A 23,205-nucleotide genomic window follows, 5' to 3' on the forward strand; every position below is an offset into this window, starting at 1 on the left:
CTCATACGCTCTCCATCCAGAATCAGAAAGACACTCACATTCCTTGCAGCGACTTTCATACATGCAATCATGCTCTCTGCAACTCTTACACAAAGTATGAGGGTCTACTGATGCTTTCAGTAGCCTACCTCGACAATCACTCCTGGTACAAAACCTGGCGCTAGCCGAACTAGAACCAGACATCTTATTTAAAGAGAAATCAAGCCAAAATCAATCAAATCCACAATTAACGTGTGCCAAGCCACCGATCCAAAAGTCAAGATACCACCAAAAATCAAAAAGGGTACTTATAGTAGCCAAGTTTCCTAAATTCAAGACGGAGGTGCTGAAAACTGTGTTTACAACACCGGCGACAGAAAAAATTATGAATAGAAAATGGGAATGATTCCTGATACCCGCCTCCCAGCGGCGGGAATGGGTACTAACCACCTGACTCCCACTACGTGTGTCGTAAGTTTTTTTTAATTTCTGTCGGACTTCGGAAAATACAGCTATATATATATCTGACAGGTAAGTTTTTCATGAACAAATTTGCAAATATAGTGTGACTAATTGAAATGAAGAGAATCAGGTAGCAAAACAGAGCCAATAAAGAATCTCAAACTCTTTCATAGCTAACAAACCTTCTGTCTTAACAATAGGATAATCTCCAAGTGCCAGCTGGTAACCTGTTAAAACAATCAAAGATTGTATAGCAAAGAATCTGTGACATCTGGCAACTCCTGTGTGTACAAGATGAGAGCTGGTCAGAGACCATGCATCGCATTCTGTGACGCTTTAGTCCTTTTCTTTAACCGCCTTGGAGAGTAAATGCTATTGCTTTTGCGCTCCTTCCATGCCGGTTGTTTTGTGCCCATGTTTCTTTTTCAGTGTGTTTGTTGTGTGAGTGTTTCTGTTTCATAATGGATTCCTCAGAGTCTTCATGGCCTTGTCAACGCATGAGCCCAGGCATTCAGGGATTCCTGTGCTCAAGGTTTCTGGTGTCTGTGATTACAGATCCTCATATGACTTGCAGTAGGTGCCGAGCGAATTATTGTACAATTACAAATCCCTGCCTGAATGTTCCTGGCCTAAGTTGCTGTGGAGAGTGTTTTACAAGAAGAGGGAACATTGAAGAGTTTTGATTCTTCCTTCTTTGGAGGGTTTATCTTCGCCTCGACTGGACAATTCGTCTATTGCTCTCCCAGTGGCTAGTTCAAGTGTACCCCTGTTGCCTTTTTCTTCCATCGCCTCAGATGAAAGTATTGGGAGTACCACAGGATGATGTTATGTTTAATGTGGCCCCCTCTCCCTCGGGTTCAATTCTCTTCCCAAGAGGGAGGAGGCTACGCCATCTCATTTCTAAGTTTCAGGTTCAGGGTCATCCAAGATGGCAGCTGTTTGGGTGTCACTTAGTCTATGGGGTTCAACTTCCTTGGATGGCCTATTGTCGCATTTCTTGGAGGCAGTAGTTATTCAAACAAGGAAATCTTGTTTTGTACACTTCTGGAGTGCTTGACTAAACTTTAGCAGAAAAACAGTTCAAGCTGGCTAAACACAGGGAGGATATGAGCCAAGCTTCAAATGAGACGATACATGTAGCAGTATACATTACTGCAGAACACAAGATTCTTACCTCTGACGGTACAGGTCCCCAAAAAGTTGTCTGGCAGCTGCCAATATTGTTGATGTTTTACCAGTACCAGGTGGTCCATAAAACAGCAAGTTGGGTAACTGTAAAGCAAGCCACATAAATCTTAATAAATTTTCTTTTCCTCAATTCGTACTAAAATGAATGATGAAACTTAAATAACATTATGCAATACTGTAGAGTAGATCATATGGAAAATAATTGCAGCTGAAACATACCAAATTTAAAACAATATTTCAGTCACACAATGTGTACAACTATTTATTTTCACTTATGCATTGATAACCTGTTAAAGTACACATAACAAGACTAAATAACTGCTTAGTAAATAAGTAAAGCAATGATTACTGACAGGAGACTTCTAGTGCTGAAGGAATTATTTGTACTAAACATAACCCAGTACTACTTCTTTCAATGTATGCACCACTCAAAATTGTGCATGTCATGGATCTTTTACTGGAACAGCAGCTGTCCGCTGTTGTGCAAATACAAAATCACTAGTCTCTTCCTCTAGTGTTAATGAAGAACATAATTTTCTAGCTATAAATTTACCCGAGAAATGAGAAAACCTTACTAGTTACCAAGGGACAAACCACTCTAAAGTATGTTGTTGTTCCTTTCTGCTAATGCAGAAATCCCTGGTTCCCTAAGATACATCACCTTAGCCTCAGACTCAGACCTTTTCAGTGGAGAACTGCATTCTCCTAATGTGCAATGTTAATTATTTTGCAGCCTGCATCTATAACACTTGCACTGGATAAAGGTTCCTTTGTTAAAGGTGTATAAACCGAAGATTTTACACTAATACAATTCTTTGTAACCTGTTAACATACAAGTGATAGTGACATCTATTTCAGCATAATATTCATCAAAAGCATACAAGTAGTAATTAATGTTTGTTTAAGGCAACGTCCATCACTGTGCATTTGGAGGATCATAGAATTCCTAAAGGAAGTGATGAGCAAACCTGACTAGAAAAATTCCCTCCAAACACCCAAAGGGTATACATCTCAACATGGCAGCAGTGGCAGAATTCTGCTACTGTACTATAATTAAACATGAACAAACTGCATAAGAGCATCCAAACTCTTAAACTCTTGAAACAGTTTGCACAGTTCCAGACATTCTCCTTGGTTGGAGTTGCCTTTTCAATGCTGGTGGCACCTTCACCTGTGACTTAATCTTGCATGATAATGGACTATGCCCAGCAACAGAAAATAGAAATGAGGGCTCCTGCTTCTCATCATTGCTGTTCCTCTCACTAAGCACCTCAGAAAATCAAAGGCCACTCTGCTGGTATTAACATCTATCATTATCAGATCTACTGCTTCTGGCCACAGGCTTCAAGTTTGGTATGGCTGGTTAAAATCCACAGGAATAGTGGATAAAGTCCTGTAACTTGGCAAAAATCTGCTGCTTATATAAAAATATCCTTAGAGAGTGTGATAAAGTTGGGTAATCCTTTGAGGCTACCTTCTTTGTTAACAGAACTATGGAATTCTGCAAAATGCTAGTTTCTCTTCATTACAACACTAAACAAGTAACTAAACTACATTAATGAAGTACGTACATACTGTCAAAATATAAGACTTACATCTGCACCTTGTAGTGTGCTCTTTAAAACAGCAACAACTTCATCTTGGTATGCTACATCATCAACTGTCTTTGGTCGGCTGTAAAGAGCAAAAAGAAATTATGTAATGTGATAATAGTACCCAGTAAAAATTCAGTAAAATTGATATCTTTTAATCTACAACAGCATGTAAGTTATGCAAAAGTACATTTAGAACTATGTACTACTGTTGTGGAAAACACTTGAAAAATGAAATGCCTACTTCAGTATGGTATTATAAGGACCAGAAATGACTGCTAAGAATATTCTTAACATTAAAGACAGTTTACAAGCAGTAGCTTCACTTGAATCTTAAGAGGGTTATTAGTAATATGTCTCAATACGTAATAATCTATACACAACATTTCACATATACAAATTGTAGGTTTAACCAATACAATACTAGAGGAAAGGTATATACTACTTTCACAAAATGATATTGTTATGATACAATAAAGTTTCATACATACTTACCTGGCAGATATATACATAGCTATCGACTCCGTCGTCCCCGACAGAAATTCGAATTTCGCGGCACACGCTACAGGTAGGTCAGGTGATCTACCTGCCTGCCGCTGGGTGGCAGGACTAGGAACTATCCCCGTTTTCTAATCAGATTCTCTCTTCCACCTGTCTCCGCGGGGAGGCTGGGGTGGGTCTTTAATTGTATATATCTGCCAGGTAAGTATGTATGAAACTTTATTGTATCATAAACAATATCATTTTCATACATTCAACTTACCTGTCAGATATACATAGCTGATTGACACCCTTTGGTGGAGGGCAAGAGACAGCTAATTACTGACTAGACAGGTAAACAACATATGTTGTAGGTATTTATAGACCTTAGTTCCTATGTGTTTCTAGACGAAGGATTGACTTCCTAGCTATTGCATAGGAGTCTGCTTCATCTCAAGAGCCTTAGCGAGATAGTGATCTGTGGCCAAGAGTTCTTGTGGGTCTGTCGATGGGGTCTCTTCCACTTACTCGACAGAACCTAACTGGCGTTTGTCAATGGGAGCACATCCGCTTATATGACAACACGCACTTATTTAAGGAGCGCAACACCGATCCCGATCACCTGTTCCTAAACATGAGGGTTCGCGCTAAATTGAAAGAGAGTTATCCCCCAAACTCCTTTCAAACCTCCAATAAAATCATTGAGTTAAAATAAATTCAACCTCATTATTAAAGGATCAGTGTCGGCTCCTTATCCCAGCAACGTATCCGCTGATACGTATAAACCAAGAGAGAAGAATCTCTCGTAGGTTAACTTGAAGTCCTTCGTGTAATGAGCAGTCAACACATAGTTGCATCTCTCATATGTTAAAGCTAATATGTCTTCCTGACATATTGTTACGAAAAGAACAAGAATTTGCAAAAGCTCGCACTTCATGAGCTTTTTAAATTCTCAGCTGTTTGAAGGTATCATCAAGTCACTTTATAAGTGCTTTAGAGATCACCATTGTTTCAAAGAAGACTAGGACTTTCTTTGAACTGGATCTCATCTGGATGAAGCCTAACGCCTGGCTTGCGCCTGGCTGGCGCGAGGAGTATCCTGTTTAGAATACTCCTGGCGCCTGACAGTCGTAAAACTCTTCGAATACTCCTGCCGTCTGAAAGGCGCATCTCGCTCCAAATACTCCTGGCGCCTTGTTAGGAGTATTAAGCTCAGAATACTCCTGGCGCCTGGCAGGAGTATCGCGCTTCGAATACTCCTGGCGCCTGGCAGGAGTATCGCGCTTCGAATACTCCTGGCGCTTGGCAGGAGTATCGCGCTTCGAATACTCCTGGCACCTGGCAGGAGTATCGCGCTTCGAATACTCCTGGCGCCTGTTAGGAGTATTAAGCTCAGAATACTCCTGGCGCCTGGCAGGAGTATCGCGCTCCGAATACTCCTGGCGCTGGGAGGAGTATCGCGATCGGAATACTCCTCGTCCTCTGAATACTCCTGGCGCCTGGCAGGAGTATCGCTCTCCGAATACTCCTGGCGCCTGGGAGGAGTATCGTGCTCGGAATACTCCTGGCGCCTGGCAGAAGTATCGCTTTCCTAGGAGGAGCATCGTGATCGGAATACTCCTGGCGCCTGGTAGGAGTATCACGTTCCGAATACTCCTGGCGCCTGGGAGGAGTATCGTGCTCATCGGAATACTCCTGGTGCTTGGCAGGAGTATCGCGTTCCGAATACTCCTGGCGCCTGTTAGGAGTATTAAGCTCAGAATACTCCTGGCGCTTGGTAGGCACATGCGCGCTTCGAATACTCCTGGCGCCTGGTAGGAGTAAAAAGTCTAGAATACTCCTGGCTCCTGGGAGGAGTATCGAGGTCAGAGTACTCAAGGCGCCTGGCAGGAGTATCTCTTCCCGAATACTCCTGACCTATGGAAGGCGCATCTAGTTCCGAATACTCCTGTGGCTTGGTAGGAGTATCGCTCATGGAATGGCCTTTCGAATGGCAGTATATTGCGCTTAGCGGGCGCCTTATCTCCTATCAGGAGTTCTCTCTTCTCCAGTTGGCTCTTGTTGCTTGAATGAAGATCTTGGCCTAGAACGATCTACAGTAAAGTCAGGCTCTTTGCGCCTACTTGCGCCTGGCTCCTAGTTGGCGCCAGACGCTTGTCAGGAGTTACTTCCTTTCCCACGTCTCGCCTGCCTAACGCATCGCTCCCCCCAGAGATGGCCGCTTGTGCGACAACTCCCTGTAGGGTTCGTCGCGCCCGACAGGAGATCGGTATTTGATCTCTTAATCAGAAGTCTGTCATCCTTTTTACGAGTAGGATCTTTAGAAAGTACTCCTACCAAAGACGCTAATTGCTCCTGCACATTCATCACAATTTAGTCCGCTCCATCCAGTAGACAATAGGAAATCTCAAAAGTCCAAGAGACAAGTCTTCCTCCGAGGAGGATCCTTATTGCATACTTCCGTTTGCTAACGAGTTCTCCTCCTACATGTTGATGAGTTTTTCTCGTTGCAGAAGCTTCCCTATCCTTGCCCGAAGGAAGGGAAGGAGCTTGGAATTTAAAGAGATTCTGAGCTGAAAATTGGTTGATTTCTAGCTCTTGAATGTATCTCTCTGAACCTTTTGGGAAGTAGTTTGAGCCCTTCTCGCGTTCCAAAGACTCTGTCAGTAAACGTTTTAAAACCTTTTCTTCTTCTGTAGATGACAATGTCACTACATTACCCGGACAACGAAACCTCTATCTAAAAGCGTTGATCCAGGAATAAAAGGCTTTAGTTCTCTTGCTAAACATACTATGCTGGCCAGAACCCATTGCCGAGTCGTCATAGAATTTGATTCCAGATTCTAAAGCCCAAAATTTCACTTGTCCTTTTGATCGTTTAGGACCAAGAGAAACATTTGATTAGGAGCAGTTCCATCTTGTCGGAACACGGAATCTGAGGCCCAAATTAGGATCCCATTCTAAGTATAAGATCTCTTACTCTTATCGTATAGAGGTATTGTATAAGATCCCGAAGATCTTAATTCTCTACTATCTCTAATATTCTTTGTCTAGACAGAATATATCTTTTCACTGTGTTCATTGATAGCATAAATTACCAAGGTGATTCTTCCCTCTGAAAGGGAAGAAAACCATTATGTGGTTCACAGAGGTATCCGAAGAGGACAGTTTCCCCTTTCTATCTAGCACGATCTGCAGCAACTCTATGTCTTTAACATATTTAAAGGAATTATCAAGCTTCCCTTGAAAAATCCTCTCATTCATATTTACTTCTGGTCAGTCTGCCCGCAGACAGACTCAGAGTGAATAGGTTTTTCAGGTCCAATATTTATAATAGATTCCGATCAAATCTCTTAGAAAAACCTTCCGACACATGCTGAAAGAAGAACGTGGACTTCTGTGAATCCAACCTTTTATTGCCAAAATGATGCATTCATTCTTCTTCCTTAGACGCCCATTTATTTTAATATGTGTTAAGAATATATACAACTAGGGGAAAAAAAAAAAAGGGGGACTAAAGTTTATTCCCCTATTAATTTAAAGATGGCGTATCTTGCTACCTCTCTTGTTTCGAGGAAAAGGAAGCAATCTATACGAAGGTCGTTCATCTTCTGCCTTGCGAAGATATCTGTGAATATTTTCCGCAGGGTCTGACAACTCTTTCCAATGAATGTTAAATCGTGCTCTGCCGAATTAAAATTCTTTATAATCCTATCACATTGTGGTAAACAGCATTCATCTAGGAAACTCTTGTAAGGATAGTAGGAACGCTGTAATTTTTTTTTTTTAAACCCACCACTGTGTGTGCATAAGGCTTAAGCGATCGTTATCTTAAGGTGAATTTCCTACTACATTCTTTCCTCGCCGAGGCAGAGAGATATCCTTAGCAAAACGAATACGATGTTATTCATGTTTGCCTAAAAAAAAAAATCCCCTCAATTCGTGGTTAAGTAAGTCCCTGATTGTATGGGAAGTATACGGTGAAGCATTCGATCCTTTAGGAGAGAAAGATGTAACCAACCGTTCACGACCGAGAACCGGATGGTACTAGATTGGCTCACAATTACAGCCGTGTCGTTCACTGCCTGGCTGCATTCATTCTGAGTTGCCAGTTACTCCCTTCAATGAAATGGATATAATAAAATTATTCTCGAGTCTAAGAAAGCTCTCAATAATGCAAATTTTAGGCAAACAACCTTTGTTAAATACCGAGGCTGAATAGGTATTGTCGTAACAAACCTTTTAAGCGAAGTCTTTACTAGGAAAATCCTGTAAGGATATAGACAATTCCGTAGCGAACCAGAAAGGCAACTATGATATGCGTATATGACTTGTCATTCAGTAGTCATATACAGCAAGCCTTCTACGGCACTCTTTCTTTCCGACATGCGAGAAAGAATAGAAATCTTACTCTCTTCGTTCATTTCGTCAATAATCCCGAAGAGTATTAGTCGAAAGATATTGCAAATGACGACCGAGGATCGAAGAGAATCTCTCAGCTTTTATTATCTTGGAGATAGTCCGTATTTTACGCCTTTCTTACTGGAAGAGACCTCTAATCAATGAATGAGAGCTCGTACGAATCTTGTTTTTCAACTTCCAAACGATTGCCCTCTTTCGTAAATGGTTGGTTGCAATCTTTTTTAGAAGAGGGATGATTTTATATCCTCCTTACTAATACTGAACTAATTCTCACAATTCTGCTCTATCTTCCATTCCTCAATTTGGGGCAAGATTGAGCAACCGAAGGAGAGCGCTTCCTTTCGAAAGGTGAAGGGCTATTCGCAGTACCGATTCTAACCTGACAAGGGCTACGGCAGCCTGTGCTACATCTTGAGTCCCTGCCTGGAAAAAACCGAACTTGCTCTTGCCTTTATTGCATTAGACGATCCTGACAAGGGCAACGGCCGCCTGCGCGACAACTCCCGTCCCTATCAGGAGAAGCCTCGAATGTCTTTCACTTTCGCCTGGAGGACTCTCGGCGGTTGTCAGGCTCTTCTTGTGGAGAAAGTGTCTGGCGCTAAGCAGGAGTATCTTGCCTAGAATACTCCTGGCGCCTGGTAGGAGTATCACGTTCCGAATACTCCTGGCGCCTGGGAGGAGTACCGTGCTCGTCGGAATACTCCTGGTGCTTGGCAGGAGTATCGCGTTCCGAATACTCTGGCGCCTGGGAGGAGTATCGTGATCAGAATACTCCTGGATCCTAGAAGACGTATCGCCTTGGAAAGTTTTCTTGTTGGAAAGTTCCGAGCACTGAAAGGCGATCCTCGCCTGGAAAGTTCTGTACGTCTGGAGGTTATTCGAATCTGGATCTTCCGCCTTCTGGAAGATCCTGTGTGCGGAAGGTTCCGATCTCTTGTACATTTGTTCTTGCTTAGAATTCGACAATACTTCCATTTTCGCATAGCCCTCCCTTTCTTCTGAATGAGAAGGACTTCCATTTCCGATAAAGATCCTGGTTCATAGTCTTTCAGGCGCTTTGCGCCATATTCAGGCCCTTCAGGTGCTTTGCGCCTCGTTTTCAGGCGCTTTGCGCCTTGTTTCAGACGGCTTTAGGCGCATTTGAGCCTCGTTACCGGAGCTTCATGCCCAAGGAGCTAGAAGCTTAAAAGTTATATATATGTGACTCACTAAACGAGATCCATATAATTCATTCGATCAACAAATATTCTTAATATCTAATTCGTTCTTCTCAGAATAGATATATTTTCATATACTTCCTCCTTTCTCCGTCTCTTCTGAGGTTCCGATAGCCAGACGAGATTATCTTGCATCTTCATTTAATCTACGCCGTTGAATGTTTTACTCCTTATTCGTCAAGACGATAATAAAAGGGGAACACATTGAATTAGGATGCCTTTCCAATGGCTATCCCTGGCAGTCTGGGACGTTCTACAGAACCTGCCGAGGGGACGCCTGAACGGTGGGGGTTCTCCATAACCTCCGTACGGCTTTCGACATTCCTTCTCCTCCGGGCCAGGGAGCTTGGAAGAGGTCTAGGCCTGGAGCGAGACAGAGCCGATCAGACGCACCCTCTATTGCAATGGGGAACCACTATAATCACTTCTTACCTTATAATAGCTTCGTATCTTGAGCTACATTCCTTTATCTTCAAATTGCAAATGAATTTGTAGTTTCTGTGAAGTAAGAAGGTGATGAGGAAACAACACTACTAGTACTGTTAATATTCTAACTGCTTGTCAGAACGAGGGCTATTAAAGCTTCTAAAGAAAGCATATCTAGTTCTATGTTTTCTGACTTCCTCCAATAGGAAGTTACCTTATTTTCCTCAATCAAATTCTAACATTTATTACACTTTATCAATGAATGAAATATTTAATATTTCCCTTTCTTGCAAACTATGTAATTGTCTACCGAAAACTTCGGTAGTTACACATACTCTATTCTTCGAAAAACTTCGAAGTTAATTCATTAAAAGTTATTAAAAAGTTATTAAAAAGTTATTAAGAACGTATGCCAAACCACCGATCCAGTACTTCCCTGTAAAAGTCGGCCCAGAAGATCGATGGCGATGAAACACGAAATCAAAATCAGGAGGGAAAGCAAACATAATGTTTTACCTTCCCAGCGACAGAGAGAATCTGATTAGAAAACGGGGATAGTTCCTAGTCCTGCCACCCAGCGGCAGGCAGGTAGATCACCTGACCTACTGTAGCGTGTGCGCGAAATTCGAATTCTGTCGGGGACGACGGAGTCGATAGCTATGTATATATCTGACAGGTAAGTTGAATGTATGAAATGAAGTTTTTATGATAAAACAAAGTTTAATGTATACTTACCTGGCAGGTATATATATAGCTATATTCTCTGTTCCACCTGGCAGAAATTTTCATTTTCTCGCGGCAAACGCTAGTAAACCTATTAGTAGTTCAGGCAACCACCACCCCGTTACCGTGGCGCTAGCGCTAGGAACCGTTCCCAATTGGGCCAGATTTTCTCTGAACCCTGTCTCCTGAGGGGAGGCGGGTGGGTGGGAATTAAATTATATATACCTGCCAGGTAAGTATACATTAAACTTTGTTTTATCATAAAAACTTCATTTTAATGTATGACACTTACCTGGCAGTGGGTATATATAGCTGATTGACACATTTGGAGGTGGGTAAGGACAGCAACATTATTAGAGTATAAAAATATATAAAAAATATTATTAAAACTCTAGGTTCCTTACCTGCTAAAGGTAGCTGACTCATAGGCTCCTGCCTCTAAGCCTGCTTAAAACCTTAGTAGCTCTCAACAAGGAAGTGTCCTGTATGTTGAAGAAAGCTAAGGACTGGAACTGACAACTGGACGTGACCAATGTGTTGACAGAAACCGTACAGCCCTCTTATGCCACGGCATTCAAGCTAGTAATAGATCATTTACCTGAACTACACACACACCATCACCGGATAAATACTAACAAGACTGAGAAAAAGTACTGCACACTTTTCTCAGACGACCAATAAACACAAACACCATCACCTAATAAATCAACTAGCTTAAAAGAAGGTTATAGGGGTAGTAACTCCTTTGCCCAATACTGTACCAGAGGACACGTATGGACCTAGCGTCTGACAATTATCAAAGTTGTCTGAACATCCCTAAGATAATGAGACGCAAATATTGAATTAGTTCTCCAATATGTGGATTCAATAATTTCCTTGAGGGCTAAATTCTTTTTAAAAGCTAATGAAGTCGCCACTGCCCTGACTTCATGAGCCTTCACTTTCAAAATACCAAAGCTCTGCTCTTGACACAACATATGAGCCTCTTTAATTAACTCTCTCATGAAGAAGGCTAGAGCGTTCTTCGTCATGGGTCTACTGGGGTCTTTAACTGAACACCACAGAGCATCAGACTTCCCTCTGATATCTCTTGTTCTTTCCATATAACACTGCAACGCTCTCACTGGGCGAGAACTCTTTCTTGCTCGTGACCCACTAACTCAGCCAGACCCAAAACTTCAAAGGATCTTGGCCAAGGATTAGCTGGATTCTCATTCTTGGCCAAGAAACCTTCTTGGAATGAACACACTGCGTTGCCATGTCTCCATCCCACCTTCTTCGATATGGCCTGCAGCTCACTAACTCTTTTAGCAGTTGCCAACGCTACTAAAAAGATAGTCTTCTTAGCAAGATCTCTCAAAGAGGATTCCTCTACAGGCTCGAATTTGCTAGAAGTTAAATACTTCAAGACCACATCAAGGTTCCAAGCAGGTGGCCTGCATTGTGATTGTTTCTTCGTACCAAATGACCTAATCAGATCTCTAAGGTCTAAGTTATTCGAGATGTCTAGATCCCTGTGTCTAAACACTGAGGTTAGCATACTCTTATAACCTTTGATTGTCGAAACTGACAAGCGTAAATCCTTCCTCAAGTATAGAAGGAAATCTGCGATTTGGGTCACAGAGGTACTGGATGAAGACACTTTCCTGTTCTTACACCACTTCCGGAAATTGTCCCACTTCGACTGATATACTGTGATTGTGGAGGTTCTTCTGCTCTAGCCACTGCACTGGCCCACCTCTCTAGAATATCCCCTCGCTCTGACCAGACGTTTGATAGTCTGAACGCAGTCAGACCCAGAGCGAGGGTATTCTTGTGAAAACCTGTCGAAGTGGGGTTGTCTGAGTAAATCTACTCTTAGAGGAAGAGTCCTTGGCGTATCTACTGTCCATTCCAGTACCTCTGTGAACCAACTTTGGGCCGGCCAAAACGGGGCTATTAAGGTCATCCTCGTTCCTTGGCTCTCCCTGAACTTCTTCATCACTTTCCCCAGTACCACTGCTTCCTGGTCTGGAACCGGAGAGCAATATGTTAATAACCTTTTTGTTCTGGCTGTCGCAAACAGATCTACTACCGGACGGCCCCACAACTTCCACAGGCTCTGGCAAACCTCCATGTGCAACGTCCACTCCGTCGAGAGAAGTTGTTCTCTTCTGCTCAACAGGTCCGCACCCACATTCTTCTCTCCTTGTATAAACCTGGTGAGTATCACGACCTTTTCCTCTTCCGCCCAAAGCAGAATTTCTTTTGCCAGATTGTAAAGGGGAAAAGAATGAGTTCCTCCTTGTTTTCGGAGTATGCCAGAGCCATGGTGTTGTCCGAGTTGACCTGCACTGTCTTGTCTCGAATCAACTCTCGAAGTGCTTCAAAGCCAAGAAAATTGCCATCAGTTCCTTCCTGTTTATGTGCCACTTTGTTTCTTCCTTGCTCCAAAGTCCCGACACCTCTTGAGGGCCTAATGTCGCTCTCCCCAACCCGCGTCCGACGCGTCGGAAAACAAGACGAGGTCTGGGCTCTTCTGCTGAAGCGACATCCCTCTTGCTAACCTGCCTGGCGTTAGCCACCACTTTAATTCTCCTTTACTTCTTCGGCCGGAATTAGAAACTGGAAGGAATCCGGTTGCAATTTTCTTGGCCATGAATCCTTCAGGAAAAACTGTAGAGGTCTCATGTGCAGTCTTCCTAAAGAAATGAACCTCTCTAGTGAAGAGAGTGTGCCAGTAGACTCATCCACTCTCTTGCTGAGCATCAGTCCTTCTTTAGAAAGTCCTGCACCTTCCGAATGCATTGGGCTTTGCCTATCGGGGGACGGAAAAGCCTGAAAAGTCACTGCCGATATCTGAATTCCCAAATAAACTATCTGTTGTTGGGGCGGCCAATTGAGACTTTCCCATGTTTACTACCAGACCTAGGTCTTTTGCTAGTCCAATGTTTTGACTCAAGTCCTCCAGACATTGACTTCTTGATTGGATCTTATCAACCAGTCGTCCAGATAAAAAGAAACTCTGATCCCTCTTAAATGTAACCATCTCGCCACATTGGACATCATCCTCGTGAACACTTGAGGGGCTGTGCAAAGGCCGAAGCATAGGGCCTTGAACTGAAAGACCCTGTCCTGAATCACAAACCTTAGATACTTCCTGCTTCCTGGATGAATCGGAATATGAAAGTATGCGTCTTGTAAGTCCAGGGTCGCCATCCAGTCCCCTGGACGTACCGCTGCCAGTACTGAATCGTTCGTCTCCATAGTGAACTTGGTCTTTTCTACGAAAAAAGATTCAGTTGACTTACGTCCAGAACTGGCCTCCAACCTCCCGAGGACTTTGCAACCAGGAACAGACGGTTGTAAAATCCCGGAGATTCGTGATCCAGAACAGGTTCTATGGCTCCTTTCTCCAGCATGGAAGCCACTTGCTCCCACAGAGCCGCTTTCTTCACTAAATCGTTGTAATTTGCCCCGAGGGCTCTCGGAGATGTTGCGAGAGGAGGTCTCTTCAAGAAAGGAATCTTGTACCCTTCCCGAGCTACGTTGACAGCCCAGGGATCTGCCTTCATATTCTGCCAAACTTCCCAAAAACCTTGAAGTCTGGCTCCCACTGTCGTCTGAGGACTGAGTTCTCATTCTTTAGAGGGGGTCTTGGCTCCTCTTTTAGCGGGTATACTCTCTTACCCTAAAGGCGGGTCGAGCGAATGTTCTTCCTCGAAAGGGCTGTTGCGAAGGCCTAGTATCCTTTGGAGTCTTCTTCACCAACTTGGGTGGTAAGAACTTCTTAACTGAAGACGAAAGAAGGTCTTGAGTGGCCTTCTGCGAAAGGGAGAGAGCTATATCCCTAATCACCTCTGAAGGAAAAAGCTGTTTCGAAAGCGGAGAGAAAAGCAACTCCGATTTCTGAGAGTTAGAAACTCCTTTCGAAGCGAACGAACACAACAGCGATCTCTTCTTAAGTACTCCTGCTGTGAATAACGAAGCCAGTTCATTCGTTCCGTCTCTCAGAGCCTTATCCATGCAGGACATAATGCTCTTAGCTGTTTCTAAGTCCTGCGAATCCTCTTCTTCTAGGGAGTTCGCTAGTGCTCCCAAAGACCAATCCAGGAAATTGAAGACTTCGAAAGTCCTAAAAATCCCTTTAAAAAGATGGTCAAATTCTGAAGACGTCCACCAGACCTTAGCAGACTGTAACGCCTGTCTGCGTGAGCTGTCTACTATACTGGAGAAGTCCCCCTGGGAGGAGGCAGGTACTCCCAGGCCTAGACTTTCTCCAGTAGCGTACCATACTCCTGATTTAGATGCCAACTTAGCTGGTGGAAAAACAAAAGAGTATTTTCCCGCTTCTTTCTTCTCCTTCATCCAGTCATTCACACGTTGAAGGGCCTTCTTCGCCGAAATTGACATCGTCATTTTAAGGAAAGAGGACTTCTTTGGAGTCCTAGTCTTGGAAAACTGTGATAAGGGGGATAACGGAGCTGTCGGTTTAAATTCCCCCTCAAAAATAGCAATAAGACGTGAAGTCAGAACCTTATAATCTGAAGAAGGTTCCGTATTCTTTTCCTCAATTAATTCCAATTCCTCTTCTGCTGAAGAAATGTCTTGTAAATCATTGTCGTGTTGACGCTTCGTTGACGGAAAAGCGTCCTGCCGCCTGCGTCCTGCGGTACCCGAGGAGTCGGCGTCCTGCAGCCTCTCGATGTCCTGCGCCTGCATCTGCGTCCATCGTAGACACGCCTGCTTCCTGTCGCCTGCGTCCACAATTGGTCCCGCGTCCTGATGTTTGCGTCCTGCTTCTTCCGAAACTATTTTCTTCCTGTGTTCTGCGTCCTGCAAACCCAAGCGATCGCTTGTCCTCCTAGCGCCAGTGCGCCCTGCGTCCTCGGCGAACGCGTCCTTGTCTTCCCTTTTAGAAGACTTAATGGGAAGGAAATCGTCCTTACGCCTCGAAGATGCTTGCTCAGGCGCATCCCAAGACTTCACCAGAACTGCCAGCTTGGACTGCATATCCCTTAAGAAATCCTTCGTACTATCCTCCTGAATGGTAGACGACGAAGGATGAGGATTACGAGCGGGACTGCGACCTAACGGAGAGCGATCTTGTACTCTACCCGACGGAGAAAGACGAGGGGAAGATACACAAGAAGACGGAGGCGATTCTCCCATCGAAATACCATGCCGAGAAGGACGTATAGCGCCAGTGCGCCCCGAGTCCTCTCTAGCACGAAAAATCCTTTTCCTCTTGATCGGCACTGCGTCCCCGTCTTCCGAGGATGACAACACCTCAGGACTACTCCAAGCCTCACGTTCTTGAGCCTGTCTCTCGAGAGCAGTTGATGTCCTGAAAGTCCTCTTGAGGGGGCGAGACACCACTGCATACCGACGTTCTCGCTCGGAAGTCGAACCTTCCGAGGACGCACACTTCCCAGTTACGCCTTTTCTGCGGCGAACTGCAACAGCCTGGGAACTTGCAACAGGACTGTTCGAAGGGACGCCTGACCGTGACAAAACCTCTCTCGCCTCCCTTCGACTGTCGACATGCCTTCTCCCTTGGGTCTGGGAGCTTGACAGAGGTCTAGGTCTAGGAGCACGAGAGAGACGATCAGACGCCCCCTCCACTACACTTTCACTGACATCGAAAGCACTAACTCTATCTGAAGTCGCTGTATCTGGTCGCCCACCCCTGGACGCAAGGGCAGCGAACACCTTCACAATATTTGTATCGTTCGCCTCCTCCGATACAGCAGGCGGGCGCAGGAGATACCTGGGGAGAAGGAACTACCAACTCTACATTAGAAGGAGCTGGAGAGGAAATACATTCACTCCTTTTACTCGAAGAATTTGACTTCTCACTACGAGAAACAGATCTCCTTACACGATCTTTCTCAAGCCTCTCAACATATTTCATAAATATCTTCCATTCCTTCTCTGATAAATTCTCACATTCAATGCATCTATTCTCCCAAGTACACATTCTCCTACACTTCTTACAAATGGTATGAGGGTAGACCGAAGCTTTCGGCAATCTTACCTTACACCCCTCTTTTACACACACTCTAAACATACTCCCAGTATCAGACATCTTTAAAGAACAATCCAAAGCGAATGCCAAGCTAACGTTTCCGAGTACAATACCAAAAATCCAAGAAAAGTCAGCAACGAGAATGAAAATCCTAGCAGGGAACCACCAACAATGTTGCCGGTTCGGCTGGCAGAGAAAATCTGGCCCAATTGGGAACGGTTCCTAGCGCTAGCGCCACGGTAACGGGGGTGGTGGTTGCCTGAACTACTAATAGGTTACTAGCGTTTGCCGCGAGTTTTGAAAATTTCTGCCAGTGGAACAGAGAATATAGCTATATATATACCTGCCAGGTAAGTGTCATACATTAAAACAAAGCTAAAAATAAAAATTACTATTACATTTAGTGTCCCCAACATAAGGTATATATATATTTTTGAAGAAGCCAGCTGCTAAAGAACCAACTTACTATTTTTCAACCCAGGGAACTGGAGCTTTTCTTTTTACTGGTTTCTCCTTGCTAGGGCCAGCCTGGCCAGCATCTGTGCCCAGTTTTCCAGTTTTGAGGAAGGCATGCATCTTTCAAGTTATATTTCCTGAAACAAATGGAAATGAGACAATATCAAGTTATCCTGAGAAACTTTCAAATCAATAACTTATCAAGTGATTATCTAATTTTTTGAGCGCTGATTTAATGGGCCAGAATTGCTCACCAATAAAGCACCAGACTGGCAATCGTACAGTCCTGGATTCAATTCATTCTTATCATTCACTCAGACCACCCAGATGTCAATGAGAATCTGCTCTAGGCTATTATTATTATACATTCTCTCTATAAGACATATAGCAAACACCATTCAGTGGTATAAGACTGCTTTACTTTTAAACATAACAAAGGTCATTATATACCTGTACAAAGTATAAAGGACTTGAGAGATATTTCCTCATCCTTTTATACAATACAAAGAAACACACTAAAACCAAAAATTTCGAGCAACACGAGCAGGCAAGACTGGCCCAGGTAGTCCACTCAGTTGTTTCCCCTATCTTCATGTTCATGAGATAAGTGCTGTCATAAATGGTGGGCCAAGTCAAAATTCTAAACAGTGAATGGGATAAGGAACTTTAGGCACTGTCAAATTATTAATATTGGTTACCGTACTATTTTTGTCCATCAGCATAATCGTCAACAGTAGGCTAATTGAAATATACATCTATACCTTGATAATTTGATATTGAAATCAACATACATACTTTAAGTGAAATTTACAATTCACAGTGGAAATTCCACATATGTGAACATTATACTATGGAAGAGTTATGGGAGTTCCATTTGACAATATCCTTTAGAGAGAGAGAGAGAGAGAGAGAGAGAGAGAGAGAGAGAGAGAGAGAGAGAGAGAGAGAGAGAGAGAGAGAGCGTAATTGGTGGATGGGTGGTTAACGACTGAATTGGCTGTTGGAGAGTTCTGGGTTGTCTGCTGGTGCAGTTGTAATGAGAGCCTGTGATGGTCACTAGTGTCGGCAGCGGTGGTCAGTTAAGTACTGTGTTATTGATTTCTTGTTTACTTTGTTGTTAAGTTTGATGTTGCTTGCTTTGGAGTTGTTTTGCCTGTGTTGTTGGATTTGTTGTGCTTGTGAGTTTCTGTTGAGTTATATGTGAGTTATTACAGTTGAGGGTTGTTGTTGGGGAGCTATTGTGGTTTCTTGGTGTAGTTTGAGTTGTTGAGGGTTGTTGTTGGTGAGCTGTTGTGATTTCTTGGTGTTGTATGTGGGTGTGTGTTACCTTTTTATATTGTTTTTTTTTGCATTAGTGATGTTGTGGTCCTTGTTTGTTTGCTGTGTGGTTGAGTTGTGGTTGTATTCCTTGTTTGTGTTGTGTTGTGGTTGTAGTCCTTGTGTTCGCTGTGTTGTTGAGTTGTGGTTGTGTTCCTTGTTTGTTGTTGTGTTGTTGAGTTGTGGTCCTTGGGTGTACTGTTGTTGTTGTGTTGTGGTTCTTGGTTGTTGTCTTTGTTGTTGGTTGTGTATTACGACGGCTGTATCCAGTGGACAGTACAGCTCCTCACCCTGTGTTTGTCAAGAAGTAGTTGGTAAATACATGTGTTTTGAGTTTTTTGTTTTTGGGTTTGTGATCCCGCCACAATACCATTGGGGTACAATAATGTATTTATTAAAATCTGATGACAACTAGCAGTAGTTATATTTTCTTCCCTCTTCTCACAATCCCAAAATTAATGTACAATCCTTACCAAAAACCTTACAAGTTTCTTAACATATAGTATAAGTATACATGTAACTACCTTGGATTATTATTCACTTACAAGGTATAGCCTATTCCCTCTCGAAAATGTTACAGATAGGCCTATTAAATTTCATGTTGGTGAGAAATTAGATTATGATCACAGTATTAACCTATTGCCTCCTCAGAGGCCATGCAGCCCCTTTGGGGGTCAGGGTTAGGCCACAATGAAATGTTTATGGGGTGAAAATGGACGAAAAATGTAACACATCCTAACATAACCTACAGGAAGCATTGTGCTCTGAGCTGGCAGGGGGAGAGGGGATTTGCCCAATTCTATAAAGAATTTTTGGGTAGTAGGTTGGGTAAAAGAAACTCTGGTTAGGTGATAGACCCACTGTACTGCCTACTAGCCTAAGCCTACAGTAGCCATGACCCCTAATTCTACATTCCCTCCTTGGGAAGTTTGTATATCAGCAGTAAGCAGTTACCTAAATATGACTCCAAATGACAATTACCTTATCATATTACGCCAATTTACCATCCGACAATTTCTTTCGTTGGAACGTAACTTTTTCCATGTACCTAGTACCCAGTTAATCTTAACCTTGACGATAGTGCTCACTGTGAAACAATACCTCTTGCCAGAACAAACGAACTTGCCAAGAATATTTAGTAAATATGTGGATAAGGTGCGAAGCGCTGTTCCACCACGCTTTTAGCTAGGTACTGACAGCACACATTTACAAACTTTTCCCCTTGAAAATCCGCGGTCCGCGGATATTCACTCGCTCCCTTTTCTATAATTTCTGAGATAGGCCTAGTTTGCACACCTTGGTCTGCAGTTAGTTAGCCACTTGATCTTGTGCCCAGCACCTGCGAGTGCTTAGTTTAACAACACCCTAGCCTGTACCGTGAGTGAGACTGAATGACGGTAAAACCGAAGGGTGTGGTAAAACTTTACGATAGGTAGTTGCGTGGCCGGATCTGCGCCAGTCGCCAACCATGGCGGGTTCCTCAGAGCTACATAAGTAGTCCTAACCTGTTCTAATAGCCTACCTAATGCAAGGTCTTGACCTTACCTACCTAACCTAAAGTAGGGCCACGTGCCCTGACCTGGAGGGGAGGACCCATAAAAGTTTACCTAGTCTAGTAGCGTCATAGCCTAGGTATCTAGGCCTATGGGGGCTGTGTTTAGTACCAGCCCTTTGGGAATGAATGTAAAAGCATAAAAAACGGCAAATACCATAAACATAATCAAAATAATAAAGAAAGGGGCGTAAATAGGTAGTAGGTATAGTATCTCCGAGTCGGTGACTTGTGGGAACTGAGACAGCGTAGTACCTAGTAGGTAGCTACTACCAAGTATATTTGCATATTCTCTTGACTCTCATTTATCAATCTCAATCTGAGATACCATAAATGTCACTTTTTCAACGAAATCGAACCCTGTCTGAAACAAATCCTCAGAATGATCACAATAAGATTCAATTTATCACAAAATTTTTACCACCAACTTCACAGTAGCTCTTTTGCCGCGAAAACATAACAAAACAAGCGCGTTCTATTGGCAACTGGTTGACCAAGGTTTAACCGGGCAGTTTTACTGAAATACCTTATTTTCATGTTTATTTTCTCATTTCATTTAATATATACAAGTTTAATTAGTAATAAACTTTGCATTTTATAACATATAATACATTTGAATGCATTCCCTTAAGCTGAAAAGGTGTAAATTGAAACGATTTTTGGAAATGTTTCGGTTCATAACATAACGCACCTTACCGCAGTTTTGCTCATTGACATACACGATTACACTTTATATTATTATGTATGTTTAATCATTTCCTTTCAAATGCACATTAAGAAATGCATAGTTGCAGCTTACCAAGTCAGTAAATTGGATAGATTGTTCGTAATATGTATGAAAATATACGCAACATATATACACTGACACAGGTCATACTCTGCCATTACGTTTTGATGAGCTCGACTTCTTTTTTTCTTTCTTTTTAATGAGAGATAGCTGCTACCGCGGCAGAAACTATAACTATACTTTTTTTTTTTCATCTGTCCATCCGCCTGTGGTGTTTGCGTATGGTAACACTGCGTCCCGGCCTTCAGATAGTTACATTCAACAATAATAACAATATCCTATTTCGAATATCAACGGTGTAATTAGCATACAGTACATTATTGAAACAATTTTCAGTTGCAAATGTACGCCCAGATATCCTTTTATTTACCTAAAACTTACACATAGCGACCCTATCTAAAGCCCGAGACGCAGTGTTACCATACGACAATACCACAGGCGGATGGACAGATGGAAAAAAACAGAGTATAGTTGTTATCTCAAAACTGATATCATACTATATAAAGTTGAAAATCGTGGCGCACGCACGAACAAGCTTCAACATTATAAATACACGTGTCAAGGACACACGGCGTTAAGGACAAGATTGTCTTCGTAGAGGGGAGATGTAAAAAAAAAAAATCAAGGAAATATAGAGTAATGATTATGTTTAAGCGCAAATAGTTCCGAAATGAAGACACTTTAAGCTAGTGCAATGACACAACCGACGTAATCAGGCCGCAGCTGTCATCATCACTCGATTTTTGCCTGCATAACTGAAGCAAACCGGATTAATCTTACCTTGCATTTAAGTCCAAGGGAATGTTGGAATTGTCAAAAGTTCGTAATAGAGGGTAAAAGGACATCTTCAGTGACGGCGCAAATCATAGTATGGTAATGGAGTTGCGCTCTGCATTCACAGTCTGTATCTCTATTAAGAAATTAGTTCATAGGAGAAGTCAATGTTAAGAAAATCAAATCAAATTTAGGCTTATCCTATACAACATTCGAATCTGATCATATATATATATATATATATATATATATATATATATATATATATATATATATATATATATATAAACTACCTTACATCGGGTGCTAAGCATACAACAAATTAACATTGAATAACTTAACTTTAATATTATACATAGTTATTAACATAAACGCATAACTTTCTGCTATATTATCACAGTAAAGAGACATCATAATCTTCATTCTGTTTACGGTGTTCTTATTGGTAGCCAGCCTACTGTGCATTCATTAACCAAAAAGTTGATATTCCATGCAAACACGACTAAATCGAACATGTACACACACACACACACGCCTTCTTAATCAATCGTATTACAAACACAATTGACTTTCATGTCCACAATATTGCACGAACTCTGGTGGGCTGACGCGATATACATGCCACGACATAACACGACGCTGTTGTCTTTGAATTCCTGCCGCCTAATTGAGTCATGCATGAGACGCTATTTTTGAGCAAAAAGACGAGTGATACATTTTCAGTAAAGTGTTTTCGTAACACGAATGCAGACAAGCGCATGAGACTATCAGTCAGACTTTTATGGTGAACAGTGATATCAAAATTCGCAGCGTTTTTAGTTTCGACTGAACTGCTCAGGAAAGCTTTGTGTTCGACTTAACCAAAACAACCACAAATGCGCCTCTCTCTCTCTCTCTCTCTCTCTCTCAACCGTGACTCCTAAACAACACTGAAAAACAACTGCCGTGTTTAGTCTAGCAAAGCCAAAACTGTTTAATCCCTGAGTGCGACTTACTTTTGTTGAAGCACGCTCGTCTATCGAAGTGGTTTATAGATTTCAAAGCGCCTCAGTGGCGTGGTTGGTATGGACTTGGCCTACCACCTCGGTGTCTGCGAGTTCAAATCTCGGGCATACCACTGAGGGGTAAGAGATGTGTCTTTCTGGTGATAGAAATTCACTCTCGACGTGGTTCGGAAGTCACGTAAAGCCGTTGGTCCCGTTGCTGAATAACCGATGGTTCCATGCGACGTAAAAATACCATACGAACTATAATATAGATTTCAATTGCAATTCATGGTTTTAGATATATATTGATATATATATATATATATATATATATACATATATATATATATATGTCAGTTTAATTTTTTTTCCTACTAAGACCTGGAGAAAAAGTCCATGCTCTGAAGGGAAGGATGCCTGTATAATAAAAGAATAAACGAAAAAAAATTGTATTCTTAAAGATTCCGCGGCTTGGCCGCTGCGGGAATTAAAAAAAAAAAAAAAAAAAAAAAAACTAGAAGGCTTGGCGACTTTGGGAATGTTTCTTCTTCTGTTTCTGTTATTTGATATATTTTGTTGTTTTGTGATTATTATCATTATTACTACTAAAATAGTTTAGCCAGGCCACTGAGTGTTATCTTTGTTACAGACTGCGGGATCTATATTTTCGATGACCTTAAAGTTTACAGAAAACTATAACTTGACAATTATTATTATTATTATTATTATTATTATTATTATTATTATTATTATTATTATTATTATTATTATTATTATTATTATTATTTTCTTTTGGTCTATTACAGTCCTCCAATTCGACTGGGTGGTATTTATAGT

The 23,205-nt window shown here is 42.2% G+C and overlaps 1 pseudogene; it reads right to left on the reverse strand.

The window, feature by feature from the left end:
• The window catches only part of LOC135197072 (replication factor C subunit 4-like), a 44,431-nt pseudogene extending 24,086 nt beyond the window's left edge, over window positions 1–20,345 (reverse strand).
• Between the last annotated feature and the right edge of the window lie 2,860 nt (window positions 20,346–23,205).

The sequence above is a fragment of the Macrobrachium nipponense genome, chromosome 18, assembly GCF_015104395.2.
Source record: "Macrobrachium nipponense isolate FS-2020 chromosome 18, ASM1510439v2, whole genome shotgun sequence".
Taxonomy (NCBI): Eukaryota; Metazoa; Arthropoda; class Malacostraca; order Decapoda; family Palaemonidae; genus Macrobrachium; species Macrobrachium nipponense.